The sequence below is a fragment of the Cariama cristata genome, unplaced genomic scaffold, assembly GCF_000690535.1.
Source record: "Cariama cristata isolate BGI_N322 unplaced genomic scaffold, ASM69053v1 scaffold4430, whole genome shotgun sequence".
Taxonomy (NCBI): Eukaryota; Metazoa; Chordata; class Aves; order Cariamiformes; family Cariamidae; genus Cariama; species Cariama cristata.
Window position 1 is genome coordinate 42,182 of NW_009593943.1, and position 14,238 is coordinate 56,419.

At 41.1% G+C, this 14,238-nt stretch overlaps 1 protein-coding gene across 2 annotated transcripts in view; it reads right to left on the reverse strand.

The window, feature by feature from the left end:
* The window catches only part of LOC104158401 (filamin-A-interacting protein 1-like), a 65,837-nt gene that overhangs the window by 31,666 nt on the left and 19,933 nt on the right, over positions 1–14,238 (reverse strand). Inside the window, exon 2 of one of the 2 annotated variants that reach the window (XM_009696041.1) lies at positions 5,467–5,607. The exons of the other annotated variant lie outside the window; for it this stretch is intronic. The gene's annotated coding sequence lies outside the window, so the exon portion shown is untranslated. The remainder of the gene's footprint in view (positions 1–5,466; positions 5,608–14,238) is intronic. 2 annotated transcript variants of the gene reach the window in all.

A 14,238-nucleotide genomic window follows, 5' to 3' on the forward strand; every position in this document is an offset into this window, starting at 1 on the left:
GTCAGGAAGAGAGAGGGCAGCTGAAGCAGAGAGAGAGGTTGCACAACATCCTCACTTCACACCAGGCTTTTGCTGGGCTCGGTGGCACAAACTTTGAGCTCTTCTGCTTCATGTCACTGATAAGAGGGCTAGCACTTTGAGGCTCCAGAGTGGTCCTTGCATTATTCAAAGCCCTGGCCTTCGCTTGTGTTTACTATTCATAGAGAGGTAAAAGGAAAGGAGAGTCTTACTTCATTCCTGGCAGTGCCAGCCCAGTGACTGTCATTATTTCCCAGTAATCCTGCAGGCTTTCCACTGACTTCACAACTTGTGGCAAAGAAAGTAAAGAAGTAAATGTCAGCCTAACTCATTTAAATAACATCAATGCCTCACGTTGACAGGGAGCAGCACAAAACCCTGCTGATACCTCACCTGGGCACTGGAAAGGGCCTCATGCACTGTAATAGCTTTCATTTATAGAAACTGTATTTATATGCCTTTTCTAATGTCTTGGTTTCAAAATCCCTAGACAATTTCTTCACTTGAAAAGAATGAAGTTGAAGAGTTATCCTGCATCTACAGGTCGAGCTGGTTTAGATCTTTTTTTAAACAGCCTGTCAATGTTAATCTGCTCAAATCTTCACCTGGCTTTTTAGCTCAGAGCAAAAAGTCAGGCTAAGCTGAAAACACAGCATAGCTACTTTAAATAGGTAAGGAAGAGAGAAGGGAAGAAGCAAATAAATATCTCTGCATGGCCTTGGTCCTGCATTTACATAACTAAAATTAGTTGCTGCCAGATTTAAGTTGCTTTAAAGTCTGTGACTTCTTAAAATCCAATTTCAATGGGGATAAAATCTAAAAGTGAACTGTGTTTGTCTTGTTGCAACTAGCCAAACATCTTACCTTATGTAACTTTTTTAAAAAGGTTGAATTTTCCTTTTTTCCACTAGGATAGAGTAAAAAATCCTTAGCTGCTTTTCTTAGAAAGTAATTTCAGTTCAGAGCCATGGAAAGATATTAAAAAGAACTCCTACAAATGGAGTGGGTGTTTTACAAGCCTACATGAAGATAAAATCATCTGCGCTGGCACACACTCACACTGTTCAGCTTTAAGTATCTCACTTGTGTGACTGAGCTAGGAGGTTAGGTTTCATCCATGATCTGCAGTGTGAAACGGAGCCCAGGCTCTCTGAGGCTATGTTAAGACTTCAGGCCTGACCTCGTCCTCAATCATGCATCTCGAGTGACCACTGCTCAAGCCCGCCATGGCTCCTATCTATCAGGGAAAGCATCGCCTGATGTTTTTTCCATGGAAAAAGGTGCTGAGCGGAGGGCGGTGCTGCTCCAGCCTCCCTGTGAGAGGACATGGCTGGAGGACACGGCTGCATCCTGCCCCTGGGATGTGCTGGGAGGTCTCAGTTTTAACCCTCTGAGCCATCACTGGACCCCTCTAAAGAGGTTGTGCTCTTAATTTGGGCACATCAGTAAGCTGACTGATAAACTGGCAATGGAGCCATAAAAGCACCCTCACAAAGGCCGATTTTGCTGTTGGGTGGGGAGGTAATAACAGGTATTTGGCACCTCGTTATCAGCGTCTGACAAGAGTGCCACACTTGGTGGCAAATGTTAGGACATGACAGAGGCTGTGGGACGGCATCCACCCCTCACGGTCCCTGCCATAACCAACCCTGCCAACTTTGTGTTAATGAAGTCGCAAACTCAAGTGGCTTGTGCCGTTGGGATGGATTTTCTACAAGACAACAGTACACAGACTGCTCCCACAGGGATATTTCTGGCCGAGAGGAGTGGAGAACCCAGTATTTCTTAAAAGTACTGAAAAGAGTCAAAAGCTCGCCCTTACTGAGCTACCTAACTGGGAAATGAGCTCATTTGACTCTCCAGCTACAACTCCTTGTGCTGAACTCTCTTTCTTGGAAGGAAAAGTGGGGGGAATTTGGCCATTATTGCCCCAAACAAGTAATTTAAGAAACAGCAATAAAAAATGGATCTATGTTAGCTTTCTTTTAGTTAGAGCAAGTGAAATTAGAGATCTATTTTTAATAATTAAGATCAATCTGAAAAAAAATTAATCATAAAATTTTCAAGTTTCTCTTTCCTGTGAGGAGGTGGATGACAGAAAAGTAATGTGAGTCTCAGCGTTGCTGAAGGGAATTGGTGGGTGCCTCTAAATATTAAGGCATCACTGGGTCTCTCAATGCAAATTTAAAAGATTGATTTGACTTTTCACAATAATGCCAAAAAGTTTGGTCATCATCCAAAAAAAGAAGGGGGGAAGCATATACAGACGGCATATGATTGGTAAATCAGGTAAGAAATCAGGTAAGAAGGCAGCATAGAAATAAATGACTGTTTCACTTTATTTAGTGAAAAACTGTCTGACCCAGCAGTTATGTAATGTCTCAGCATTACTTATTTGTTTACTTAAATATTTTTCAGCTGCCTTCAAGGAAGTTTAAGTGACTGAGAAATTACTTCGGGCTGCTTCTCCTATGCATATGTGGTGGACCCATGGCCTTGGCAAGGACTTGCTGCGGTCGCTGTTGGCAGCTCCGTCACGTCTTGGCTCCGTGGGGAGCAAGCCGGACCCTGCGCTGCCCAGGCAGCTGCTTTCTTAGGTGTAAATGGTAGTTATGGTCAAAAGCCTAATCTCCTGCCTCTGAATTGCTCAAAATGGTATTGTTATTACTTTTTAGCTTCTCAGCTGTGGTTTGGGAAAGGAAGATTAAGCAGTTTTCCCCCCGTGAGGATGCAAATTCACCTCATGTCATATTAAGGTGCTATATTTAGCTATCTTAAGAAACAAGATGCAGCAGAAAGTATTATCATGTGCTCATTTCACATTTCACATACTGTTTTGCTCCCAGTGAAAATAAACCTCACTCAGGTTTGTATCCCTAGTGACAATGTCTAAGTGGGCTTTGAGAACCACCTCTTCCCTCTTAACATTCACTGCATAGGCCAGAGATAAGAGCTTTTCTTATCTGTAATTGTCCACATCCACACTGCAGGAATTTCAGAGGTGAAAGAGTTTTTTTTCAGACCTCCCCAGCTGAAAGTTAACTCTCCAGAGCACCCAGTAGCCAACTGGTAAGCACCTGGGCCCAGAAAAGGCAAGCTCAGACTAGCTGGCTGAGCCTCCACTGTGTGTACACTGAGAATACGTCACAATGCTTTCAGAAAAGTCAGGACAAAGTCCTCATGTTGAACAAATATTTCCCTACTGAATTATTAAGAGCATTTTATAACTTGAAACCTGAAAGGCTCTGCTAAACTAAATGTAATTAGAGGAATACACACATTTGTTTATTGTTATATTTATCAGCTAGGAAACAAAATCAAATTCATCAGTTCATGTTAATTTCTACTCAGTTACACTTTCAGATTTTCTTTCTGTCAGCACAGTGCCTTAGGATTTGTATATCACTGTCTTACAGAAATTATGAAACTCAGTCAAAACCTAAAAAACCCTATTTGCCTCCATATTAAGTTCTGTAACTCATTTAATCAAAGCTAATTCCAAAATCTGGTATCCTACTATATCTTTTAAATTCATCCCGTACAACATCGTTGGCTGCATGCCAAAAAACTAACATAAATTTAAAAAAAATAAAAATCAGTCAGCAGTTTGTTAGTTGATTCTAGGACTGCAAAAGTGAGCTGGTATGAAATGGCCATATTTAGAGAATCTCTGTACAGCTGGGAGGTTGCCACGTGCTTGACCTAAGGTAGCTGTCATGCTTGCAAAAAAAAGTCTTTATTATAATTGTACTTACTGATACAAATATTATTTTTTTTTTGGCATCAAGAAAAACCGAAAGCCGCATGTGAAAATGCTTGGTGGCACACGCCAGTGTGGTAGCGTGACTCGGCTGTAGCACTGGCCTTCCAGGCACTAGGAATCGCCTGGCCATACCCCGTGGAAAGCAACAAACCCCCAGTATTCGACAAACCTCAGACTTGTTGAAACAAGCATATGTGTCGAAGACAAAGTATGGGAATTAGAGGGATAGAAAAGCCTAGAAAAGAAAAATATAGTCAGAACCCAGCACTTAGCATTATGGCACAGACATCATGAACTGGTGTGCCAGCAGCAGGCTCGGCTCCCCTGCCCTCTGCTCAGCCAGGGTATGAAGTAATGTTGCGCAAACAATTTCTGCAGGTAGCCAAATACATGACATTATCTCTATTTAAGTAAGCAAGAGCAAGGCTGGAGAACTCTGTGTAAATAATTGTCGCTGACTGATCTCTTATACCTTGAAGATGCATTTCTAGACAGAAAAAAACCCAGAATTGTTCTTCCCATTGTATCTTCAAAAAAGCCGAAAAGTGCAATTTTATTAGGCTTTCTCAAACCTCCGAGAAACTTTTCCAAATGCCTGTAAAGGTGGTGGATTAAATAAATGGTCTGTTGAAGTAATGGAACAGTTATTGGACTTTATAACACATGCATATTTTTAAATAAAAAAGAAAATAATATGTCTTTTTATAATTTGGTTTAAAAATTCCATAACTAGAAACACATCATTAGCAGTTTGTACTCACATCAACTTTGTATCAGAGAAAAATAAAGTTTTGTTTGTGTAACATTGTTAGGCAAAATAGTAACTATACAAATTTAAGAAAGAAAATAACGTATTTATGCCAAGTTAATGGAAATCAGCATAATGAATGGCAATTTAAGGAGGATTATATGATGTATTGCAGGTTTCAACTAACTAAAGATAGAAAAGCTATACAAGCCATAAAAATTGCACAATGTACAACTTTCAGTTCCAGGAAGATCGTGTTTGCAATCCTTGACTACAAATGGAATTGCTTTGTGATTGTTGAGATAGGTCTTCTGGGACCATAATTAATATAGACAATCCTGAGCTTTCCAAATGAGTCAGACATTTCAAAATATGATATGATATTGGGCTTAAAGTTGTGAAATTTTTACAAAATCAGTTATTGATTGCCTTCCAGTTTTTGAGCTAGGTTCACAATTTCAAAGTATGTTCTAGCACCATTGAGGCACTTTAAAACTGGAAATAAAGATTACAGTATAACCAATGTGATACTAGCAATGGGGCTTTGAAGACAGCCAAAATCCCAGATGAATATTGTGAGACACCCAGTATGGTCATAAAAGTCAGCAGCACCTGCTAAAGAGTTCCTTGTTATGCTAACTCATTAACTCAGGATGCTTATTATTAACCCATTATGCCAAAAAATTTCAGTCTTTGGTAATCCTCAACAGTCCCTGAGGACTTTGACAGCTCTGCAATTCAGATGAGCCTTGGAAAGACTAGAGATGACAAAAGTCATTTTGGTCACCTCCTGGAGCTGACATCTGTGGGAAGCTCAAGTGCTGCTTTCCAGACATGCTGTTGCAACAGCATCTCCCGAATGTTAATAATTCAGGAGCATGGCTCTGCCTGGAAGCCCCTGTGTGCCAGCCGGACAGCCCGTGGTGTGGAGTAATACCTGTATCGAGGGATGCTTCCAGAGCAGGGGCTTCGCTAGAATCTAGGTCCGGAGGGGGGAGGAGGGAGTCGAGGACGGAGGTGTCCCTGTGCCATCGCTCTGCTGCTCCCACCTGAGGCTGACTGGGGTCCCTGCTGCTCCCTAGAGAAAAGATAAGGCTCAGGGGCTGCATATGAGGACGAAGGGAGAAGCAGCATGTTCTGCTTGCTCTGCCTGCCAGTCTTCCAGACTTAAAGTGGCTTGAAAATACTTATATTTAGAGATTCCCATTGACTTTATCCATATGTGTCCAAGGCCATGACAGAGCAGGGTGACCTGAAGAATCCAGAACATGCTAGGCAACGTGTTTGCAGGTATGATACGGTAAACCAACCCAGGTGGTAAAACCTAACACTCCTGCTGCCTCCTAAGAGCTGGTACTACAAGTCGCGGCTTTCTACTTTAATGTAGCAATCAACAAGCAACCCCCTCCAACCAAAAAAAAAAAAAAAAAAGCCAGCCATAATGAGGGAAGCAAAAAGCTGGTTGGTAATGCGCTGCGTTCCACATTGAGTAGACTAGTTCTGCAGAATATGCGTGATGCAATGCAACGAAATGACGAAATGACATCAGAGAAGCAACATACCCAGTTGGCCCATCTAGTAGTCACACTGCACGCAGCCTGCAGGCTTCCAGCTGCTCAGTGAAAATGCACGACTCCCCTGGCTGGCCAAGCCGGGCAACCCGCAGCACAGCAAGAGCTGCAGACCAGTTTCTTCCACAGCCCACAAAGTGAGCAAAGGAAGGCTGGGGACATGGTGACAACTCCAGATACCATGAAGGTAGAGCAGACATGGAGGGAACTGGGAGCATTGCTCCTGGAAAGCTGGGGATGTTGCAGGGCATATGGGGAGGGGGGTAAGGTCTCAAGTTGATAAAGTTGATAAAAGCTCATTCATGCATTTCATGAGTTTGCATAAATGGACAGAATTGGAATCCACCTTGTGGATTCCCTGAATTCTACCCTGACCTTCTCAACTGTGCAGCACGGTTCTGGTAGAAGCTAAGCTGGGTAGGTCAAACCCACTTCAGAGACAGCTAGCATGGAAAGATCCGGGCCAATGGGTCTGAGCAGTGATGTGTCGGGGCAGGCTCAGAGGCAGGACTGGTGTTGCGAGACAGCTGCTGAGGGCTGTGAGACCATGGAGGTCTTCCCTTTGGCAAAACGTTTGGTCAAGGAGAACATGGTGTTCTGCAAAACTGTGATCTTTTTAAAGAAAAGGGTAACAATTTTGTTCAACCCTCCAGACTGATTGTTATTTAAATAATTTATAGAGTTCTCCTAATAACACTGTAGTCATACTAGGGACATTGCCATTTAAGGAATAAAGCAGGACTACTGTGGTGTCTAAGTTAATAGCAGTTAGAACAGTGTATGGCACATTGCCCCATTATTTCTTAACAAACTGTGGGTGAACAGTAAATACCAACTTGATATTTGTAGGGTTTTTTTGTCCTTGCTCTGAATTGAAAGAACGAGATTTATTGGATTATGAACAGCACAAGGATAGATACAATAATGAAATCTTAACTAGCTGTATTCACAGTTAAATTGGTGCAAACACATCAAGTAAAACTTGTCTTTATAGGAAAAAAAACAGATTATTTTATTGATAAATAGTTTCACTTTCTTGAAAATTTCTTTAGGAAACTTCAGACTCGAACAGCTAGTTCTAGGAGAAAAATGAGCAATTATCCGTCTATTTACTTATTTATTAATAGTAGAAAGCATTTCCTACAAGTGCAAGAATTCAGGTCATCACACCGTTATACCCACAAGCTCTGAATCACGTCCGGCATGAAAGTTTACAAGAAGCAAACTAGAGATAATTTGTATGAAGCACATGGGATTTACAGAAATTAAGTCTTTACCCCACAAAAAGCTTGTCCTTCAAAAAAGTCAGTGAGAGTTTTCTCATTAATTTGAACAGAGGAAGGATCAAGACTATTGTCTTTAAAAGTTAATATGCAACTATCTAGAGCTAATATAAGAAAGTGAGCTATGCTCTCGCATGAAGATCTTCATTTTCAGTGCAATTCACAAAATACAATAAACAAATAATAGTTTTCTGTCAATCACCTCATACTAATTATTAAGATTACAAAAAGAGTGGACCAAGGCTTAATGGGTCAAATTCTGACCTCATTTGTCTTGACTCTTCTGGGTTTAGAGAAGTTACTCTGGATTTTCATCAGTCTAAATGAAATTAAAATCTAATGTACTGAATGCAAAAGAAGTGGCATTGTTCCTGATTTGCAGAAACCTTGTTCACAGGAGAAAGGATTTAAAAATAGGCCCTTAAGAGTACTTTCCCTCCACTATATATTGTTTTAAGGTCATCTTACAAATGTAGTAACTACTCCTAAATCCTCACAAGAGGAACACAGCGCTTGAGTGATTTAGGTTCTCTGATGTTTTACCAAGCAGCAGGATAAAGTAGATGCTTTACACTACTCTGGAAAATCTTTTTCTTCATTAAACTTCAAAATAACTTGAGATCATATTTATGCCTATACATGTCATTCTCCATTTAACTAAGTGATGCTGCAGTAAATATGGTAAGCAAAAGAGTGAGGATGAGTATCACTGCGTTTAATTAAAACACTCTCCACTATACTACAACATGTTGTACTGAAAAGCCCATGGGATTTTGCCACTGACTTGAATAACGCTGGTATTTCACTCACAGCCTTCACACAGGTACATCAGAACCACTCCTAACCAGCCGTTAGGCTAATGAAAGAAGCAGCTTTGCTTGCTGACTTTGCCTCACTAGCATCTTTAACCTAACAGGGCTACAATAACATCACAGCAGGATGCCTCTTGGGCTGTTTTTTGCATGTCAGTTGTTGAGAGTTTTAATCACAGGCACTAAATAGAATAATTTTGTGTTACTCTCAGTGCAGTAATAGGAAGATGTTGATTCTCTGAAGATTTGTTTTGGAGAAAGCCCCTCAGCTCTCCTTGTTCACGTACATATGCCCCCTTTCCCCCAATGCACCGCCGATCAGGGTACCAAACTTAGCAGAAGGAAAGCTGAAGTTTTCTTTGGCAGGTTGGCCGAAATACCCTAATGACAGCTGTGCTGAAAGTCCCCATCTTCCCATTGATCTACAAGCCACAGTTCCCAGGACCCTCAAAGGAAGAGCCAGGGAAAGCAAAGAGGTTTTGAAGCTGCTTTTCACCCCCTTGCAGCTCCAAGCCCCAGCTGTCACACTGGGGATGGTACAACAAAGGGCAAGTCCTTCTGGATGGACGGTCTGTGAAGGTCTGGCTATGCACAGCTAGTCAGAATAGGACACAAACTGAAGCTCATTTTGGCAAGCACCCTACCCCCACCAGCATCACTGGAGAAGCCTTTGGGACACGTGAAGGGGCACCCATTTCCCACAGCCCACAGGCTACCATGGGGGCAGGCAGTGTGCAACGGCGTCCACTATCAAATCAATTATTTGATGATGACTATTATCATCAGAATTGTTTGTTAGAATTACAGTTCCATTTAATTTCTTGTCAGGGCCCTGAGGGCCCAGGACCCCATGTCAGCCCCCTCGTTTCCATCAGCCCCTGCCCCAGCTTCGCTGCAGCAAGGCCGGTCTCCAGCTCCCCACAGCCCTGCCCTGCCGGGTCGTGGGCCCCATGGAGCGGGGCCCACTTGTGGGCCCACCACCCATCCCCATCCCCAGGGAAGTGCCTGATGCCCAGGGGATTCCAGTCCCCATGGGGATTCGCCCTGCTCCCAGTCCCCAGGGAGCAGCCACCCATGCAGTGCCCTGACATGTATTTCCTTAATTGTCTGTTTAATTGCTTGTAATCGTGGTTGGGATTCCCCTTTACTCTTGCTTAAGAAATTGCTTGCATTTTAAACCCTTTTTATTTTCATTGATCTTCGTATGTGCTTAGATTTGTGCTTCTCTTTTCCTACAGCATATTTCAAAAGCTCTTTTTGCCTTATGCTACAGGACAGGGAAAAGCTAAAAAAGAAATCAATGTGTTTATTCCTGAGAAAAGAAGGATTGTAGAAAAACAAATCCCCCCCAACAATGTCTCTCCTCCACATTAACAGAGGAATCCTACACGCCAGTGATTGTGGCCCCAAGAGCTGGGATGGCGGGCTCAGCACAACTGTGAAAAAGTTTCTGTATGAAGCTCCCCTTGAAACTTGATTAAACTGTTGATTCAGTGAATATTAGAAGTAAAACTGCCAAAAAAGATTGCTGTCACGGTCCTAACAGCTGGGAGTCAGGAGTTTCCTGGAGTTTTCCAAGAAGCTATGGCACAAGAGACCAGGAGATACTGGATTTGACCAAATATCCTTTTCTCTGTGGTCCTGGGAGGTGGTGGGATCAGTTGTCCCCATGTTCTCTTCTGCTTCCCAGTGGCTCACACCGACAGGAGCACTCTGCAGAGCTAGCTCCAGGGAAGTGACCCCCTGAACTCTGCCACTGAAATTTCTTAAAGACATGTGAATGCAGCTGTGGCTTCTCCAGGAAAGATGCATCACATACTATACAGTGTTCATAGGAATTTTCTCAATCATTATTGTCAAACAAACTTTCAAAATGCCAGACCCATTTCTTCAATGATTACTGTCACAAATCTAATCAACTGCATACTATGCTGGCTGAAGGTCTCGACCAAATCATAATTTTCACTGATTTCCCAGCTTTTGATTAAAACTGTAAAACCTTTCATATTGCAATTTCAACCAACAACTTAGAAAAAAACCCATTATTTCTAATAAAGATCCCCTTAGAAGATTTCAAAACCTTTACTCAACCTCCTAAATATTTGGCACAGCACATCTTTGCAAGCCTGAAATTATTACTCTGTTTGCTATGGTCTCTTTTATTATGCTATTATACAAGACTGTTGTACTTTGTCATTTGTAGCGCATTACCTCAGAGTTGTTCAGGTACAAAGATGGACTTCTAGGATGACCAGGGCAATAGAGAACCTATCATATGAGAAGACAGAATGAAGAGCTTGGCAAAATAAAGGTCGTTAAAGGATCCAGTTGCTGTCTATAAATACATCACAGAGGCAAACATCAGGGAGATGGGAGAGCCATTTAAACTAAATGAGAATGTTGGCAAGGGAACCCATTGGCACAGATTGTCCAGAATTTAATCTATGCTAGAAACCAGAAATGGGTTCTCACTTGGAGCAAGGAGATTTGGGAACAATCTTCCAGTTGGAGTAACAGCAGCAAAAATCCTAACTGCACTCACAGTGGAACTCCGTACGTTTAGGAAGGGGATTATAAAACAGGATTCCTGCAATATTAGGACAATAGATTTGACGACCCATTAGATCCTTTCCAGTCCAGTGTTCCTGTATAAAGCTATAGTATATCATGTTGATTCTGTAACCTTCAACCATGCATGCCTCAGGACAAGACACGCCAGCATATTTTATATGCTTCAAGCTATTTAAAAACAAAACAAAACAAATCAAATTAAAAACCCCAACCAAATAGCTTGGTTTAGTAAGTGTATTTGTTCAGGGTATTGGTAAAACTTAAATAATTTTCTCTCCCACAATGACAATAAATTCAATAGAACCCAAATGTATTATAAAATAAACATCTTTTACATTCAGTTGTCCATCACTGAAATTCCTAAGATTATTGATAATTAGTTCTACTTGTCCTCTAGCACCGATTAAGGTTTATTACAAATTTTATACAATATTTTATCCATGACTTTTAAACCTTTGCAGCTGAAGTTCAACTGTTATTTATGGTATTCTGCTCTAAGCTATAAATTAATTAAGGACAAGTACATTTTTGTGCTAATGCATTTTATGTTGGCGGGTCTCCAAAAGATATAGCCAAAGGAACAGAATTATGATTGTTTCTCATTTACTTTGGTCATAGCATGGGTTGTACACGTGAGAGGAAAGACATTTTGTTAAAAACAGAGCCGTCTGTTTTTGGAGACACTTTATAGACCTTCAGTTTTTCATGCTTAAAAGATTGTTTCTGCTGAGTTTGAAGTAAAACCCCATGAACTTCTACAAAGCAGAAACATTTTTTTCTTGGCTAAAAAAAAAAGTTTGGAAAAAAATCTACTCTCATGAAAAGCAATAAAGTGTTTACATAAAAATCAATCCTTTACAAGAAGTATTTATTTCTAAATGTACACACATAGACATACACACACAGGGAGCTCCACCGAATGGGACGAAACTATGGCTGTGGTGGAACTACGCATCTTTTCACTTTCCTGTAGCTCCTATTTGAAATTTTGATAGAAATACCAGCACACTAACTTCATATAAAGTGTACTAGCACAGTCAAGGCAAATTTTGCTATGAAGATGTCCAAAACATTACCGTAAGATTATATTTTATGGTAATTAACAGTATCTTAACCTGATTCACTCTACTTGCACCTAAGGTGGCTTTATAAACCTACTATCAGTTTTGCTGGTTTCATTATTAGCAGTTTGCTTTCTTAGCCAGTGAAGGTAAAAATCTCTCACCAGTTTCTTGTGAACAATGCTAATTTTAACTCTTCAGATTCAGCATTAGATGCTCAGGAAGAAGGGAATCAGTAGAATGGAAAATCTCTCTCCATTGTCATCAGTTAATGGATGGCCTAGCACCTGAATTATTGACTTCTAATGTCTTTTCCTACCTTATATAAAAATTCTTTTGAAAGCATTCTAAGCCTATGGCTTTAATCAAACATGGTGAAAATCAAGAACCCACTTAAATATGTTTTTAAAAATCTACATAGCTTTGCATGTATTTTTTCACTTTAATTTGGTTGCCTTTTGCTTTTACCTTATGCAGATTCACTCATGCATTGTGAAGGAGCATCCACCCATCTTCTCCAGCCTCTTCTTATTCAACACTCTTCCTTCATGCCTCCTTTACACTTTTTTCTCTCGACTAAGCAATCACAGTTTCACTTTTAACTCTGACAGTGTTCGTGATTTTCATCATAGCGTGTTTCTATTCCCATTATATATTTTTAAGGATTCATTCAGAAGAGAAATGCATTTTTCAAGTTCCTGATTTACCTCAGCAGTCTACATGATGTATATACATCAAAACAGTCACATTTCCTCTTCAAACTGCTACTTTTGTCTCAAGAAAAAATAGTCTTTGATTTGAACAGAAACTGTCCACATGCTCTGAACTCTTTCAGGAACAAATTGGTCATGAATAAATGGAGACTGATGAGTTTTCAAAAGGCGAATGCTCTGAACCATCTTTTCATACATGTGGGGAAATGTCCTCACTATTTTAAGACAAAATCTGATCCATATTCAAAAGAAAAGTTATATACTTTCTGACACTAGATTCTGAATTCACACATCAGTAATTCAAAATTCTTTTCAAAATGTATTCCTTTGATTTATCAAGATTTATTTGCCATCAGACTGCTAATTCTTAACTTCTTCCTTTACTGTGTAAATAGACTGATCGCAGCAATCCATAAATTAAATCATCTCCATGTTCAGTGAAAGTGGTAACTACTCAGCACATTGATTTAGACAAGACAAATTAAGCACGGCTGCTATGCTCAGCAAGACCTGACCAAAACACAGCACTTAAATGTGCTTGTGTGACGGTAGGCTAGGTTGGTAGTAGACTAGAGCCTGCATTTTCTCATGAGTTCTCTGCTGTTTACATGGAATAAATTAGTGGTTGTGGTGGGATTCCTAACAGATGTTTATTCACATAACAAAAGCACCATGGTATCTTGCATGCAGATCCTACACAGAGCTGCTGAACACTGACAAGGCAAAGATCATGCACTTATTTCGCAAGTGAGTCAATATAGAAGTGTCAGGGCCCTGAAAGGTGTCTGAGAAAATCCTAATGGGCCACATTATTTTGTTCAGGTTTGTTTATCGGATACAAGAGATGGCTTCACTAAGGAATCTCCAGTGCTGGAGGTTTTAAGTTTCCATTATGACTGGTGTAAGTATAGTAGAGCTTCCCTAAGGACTGCTGGTTTCTGTGCTCCTCTGAAATATTAGGGAGAAACAGTCTAGGGATGGTCAGAAAATTTATGGTACTAATTCTAGATCTAGAGCCCTGGGCAACAATTTCATGTGCAGTTTTTTTATTCATTTGCTGTGAGAGGCAAACCCGTTCTCAAGAATCTCCCAGAGTTATCAGATCATTTCTGTGCATGGCAGCAGCCAGAGAGCCTTTGCATTCACCCTTCCTTGCTCGCCCGCAGCTCGGGTAGCTGGGCTCTGCAGGGCTCCAGCATTGACTGCCTCCCGCCCTGGCCGTGTCTGGGAAGGAAGGCAGGAAGGTGGGTGACTTTGACATCTTTCAAACCCAAAGAGTTCTAGTAGAAAACTAGTCTATGCTCCTGTCATGTCTGGCACCTGCTCTCTTTGGCTGGTTGTTCTGGCTTTACACGGGCTTTGAAGCAGTCTCTACCAACAAACAGAACGGCGTGGTTCTTCACACACGCAACAGCAGATCTGCAGAATGCCTTGTCCGTGGATGTGGAAGTTAACATGGCTTCGAGGGAGACAGTAGAAATACTTGGAGGAAATACTCACTTATGGTTGCTAACCAGATAAACCACATCAGGTTTGCGCAATCTCTTAAACTGAAAATAGCTGGAGGCAGGGAGAGTGCTGAGGGGAAGTTTCAAATCCTTGCCCTGTATGTGCTCTCCCCTGCTAGCTGCTTTCGGCCGCTGGTTTATGTGTTGCTTGGTTTGTTTGCTTGCCCAGAGCAGAGCACAAATGCAGTCC